The sequence below is a fragment of the Chrysochloris asiatica genome, unplaced genomic scaffold (genome assembly GCF_000296735.1).
Source record: "Chrysochloris asiatica unplaced genomic scaffold, ChrAsi1.0 scaffold00969, whole genome shotgun sequence".
Taxonomy (NCBI): domain Eukaryota; kingdom Metazoa; phylum Chordata; class Mammalia; order Afrosoricida; family Chrysochloridae; genus Chrysochloris; species Chrysochloris asiatica.
The window spans coordinates 47764-50630 of record NW_006409487.1 but is presented as its reverse complement, the minus strand read 5'-3'; the positions used below and the strand labels follow the sequence as shown (position 1 = coordinate 50630).

At 47.2% G+C, this 2867-nt stretch overlaps 1 pseudogene; it reads left to right on the top strand.

Moving 5' to 3' along the window:
• Window positions 1–630: 630 nt before the first annotated feature.
• LOC102825613 lies at window positions 631–1605 on the top strand (annotated as a pseudogene).
• The last annotated feature ends 1262 nt before the right edge of the window (window positions 1606–2867 follow it).

Genomic DNA, 2867 nt, shown 5'->3' with positions numbered 1-2867 from the left:
CAACAATAAATTAGAATTTTGTTTTGCTGAGTTGTTTTAACAACAACAATAGATGTAAACAACTCATTAAATCTACTATGTCTGCCTATTCTGTGTTCGGTGTTTGTGTGAGCTATTGTATGGGGTAAACTAGATAAAGGAAAATATTAAAGGAAAATAGGTAAAATATTCAGGCTTTGCCTTTAAGCAGATCATCATAAACCTGAAAAGATTAGGTATAGAACTAAAAGGAGATCTGTCATTCCAATAGATAATCCTACAAATATAATGGGATGAAATTGAATATTTAGAGATGCAGTTAGAAATGGAGAGAAGAATTTAAGTGAAGGGAGCATGGAAAATCAAGTAAATCCATGGTCTGGATAAAAGGAATAATGAAAAGCTCAGTTTTACTGAAGTTTAAAAGAGAAAGGTCACACGAGTTACCTCTTCACTGGCTCTGCAGCCCAAGCGCACACCCACCGTAGGCACGGCATAAACCGGTGGAAGCAGTTCTCAGAGCGGTCCTGGTGTCTTTGGCAATGCCCCATCGTCCCGTTCTGGCGGCAGGTCCCCTTGCCCTGGTACCAGGCCCCCAGGGTTCGCTCTGAGCTAATGATGTCCATGTCTCCATGGCGGCCCTGGCGGCAGCGGGCTGGCGGCGGCCACAAAGCATCAACATGCAGGAACACTGGGCACACTGGAATTCACACTGCACTTCGATGAGGACAACAGTGCCGTGCACTGCATGGTCCACTGTGCCAAGGGCCTCAAGCTCTGTGGACACCTATGTCAAGTGTCAATCTGCTGCCAGGAGCCAGCAAGGCCAGCCAATCTGCTGCCAGGAGCCAACAAGGCCAGCCAGCTGCGCACGCGCACAGTGAGGGGTACGCGGGGTCCAATCTGGGAAGAGACGCTAACCTATCATGGCTTCACCAGCCAGGATGTGGGGCGCAAGACCCTGCGGCTGTGTGCGTGTGTGTGTGTGTGTGTGTGTGTGTGTGTATGTGTGTGTGTAAGAACCCTTGACTGCCTTGACGTCGGTGGGCAACCCACCCCCACCCCCCTTTCGAAGTCTGTCTGGAGAAGCAAAGGCTGACCAAAAGGCCTAAGAGTTTGGACACAGCCCGAGGTATGTCTGTATATGAGCAGGAGATGGAGGCAGAGGAGGCTGGGGGCGGGGAAGCTTCCTGCTGTCTCTCTGCTACAGCTCCCAGCGGGTGCAGGATGCCTGCTGGTGGGCATCCTGCGCTGCACCCACCTCGCCCCAATGGACGCCAATGGCTACTCCTCGGACATCTTTGTCCGCCTTTTTCTGCATCCCAATGTGGGGAAGAAATCAAAGTATAAGACCAGTGTTCGCAAGAAGACCCTGAACCCCAAGTTCAATGAGGAATTTTTCTACGCCGGACCCCGGGAGGAGCTCTCGGCTCAGAAGACGCTGCTGGTGACCTTTTGGGACTATGATCTGGGCACGGCCAATGACTTCATCGGCGGAGTCCAGCTGAGCAGCCGTGCCAGTGTGTACCATCTGTGGCACTGGTGTGAGAGTGTCTGGGCCGCAGTGACCGCCAGCTGGAGGTGTGGCACCCGCTGGACGGTGTGCCCCTCCAGCTCAGTGACTAGCTGGGTCTGCTCCAGGACACAGTGGACCAGCAAGCTCCTGGGAACCAGGACCCTTCTGCCACCGGATCCATGAGACCTCGTCCTGGTCTTGGGGGGTTTCCTTTCTCTCCACTTTGAAGTCCACCCCGCCATCCAACCTGCAAGTAAACATAACCACCTGTTCCAGCCAAAAATTTAAAAAAGAGAGAGAAAGGTCTAAGATTATTTAGAAGAATTGACTGTGTCAGAAAATATTTCATAGCATAAGAATGATTAATACGGTCATAATCAACAATGAATTTTAGGAAATTAACTAGAAATGATATGCAGAATTGGAGAAAGGACAGATCACAAGAAGAAAGATATTAAATCAACTGTTTATTCATCTGTGCATTTATCAGTATGTAAATGCATATTTATCTCCTGCCCACTATATTCCAAACAACATGTGAAGAAAATCTGTGGATATGAAGAGAAAAAAGAAAGGACACAGACCATTGAATAGTCACAGCACGCTATTGTCCACTCTCAGAACAGTAAGAAGCTTTTTTTATTATTTTCTTTTAGTATGTGTATCCTTTTCTTAAGCCTTCAATTTTGTTTTACATTTCTTTCCTCCTTCTCTGTACAGGATGTCCTGTTGTGATTCTGATCAAAATGGTTGGTTTTGGTAGCCAGGCACCATCTACTTTTTCTGATCTCAGGATAACGGAAGCTGTAGCAGGCATGATCCATTAGTCCTTTGTGTTCATTGTTTTCTTGATTATTTGATTGTTTTTGCTAATCTTTTGCCACCTCCTAAGGAGTCCTGGTGTAGCACTGTGGGTTAATGCATCAGACTGCAAGGTTGTTTTGAACTGCAAGGTCAGTGGTTCAAGCTCACCAGCTGCTCCTTGGAAACCCTATACAGGGTCGCTATGGGTCAGAATCGACTCGATGGCACTTAACAGCAACAACAATATCTTCCTGAGTCCTGGTGTGGTACTGTGGGCAAATGCGCCAGGCTGTAAAGTTGTTTGAACTGCAAGTTCAGTTGTTCAAGCTCACCAGCTGCTCCTTAGAAACCCTACACAGGGTCACTATGGGTTGGAATCAACTCAATGACACTTAACAACAGCAACACCTCATAATCACCTGTATCAGGTTTCTAAGAAGCAGCTGGTGGGTTTGAATCACCAACTTTTTGGTTAGCAGTCCAGTGCTTATCCTACAGTGTCACACCAGGACTCCATGTTGAACTATAACAAACACCTTTTTATATGATTATTGGTCATTTAGATATC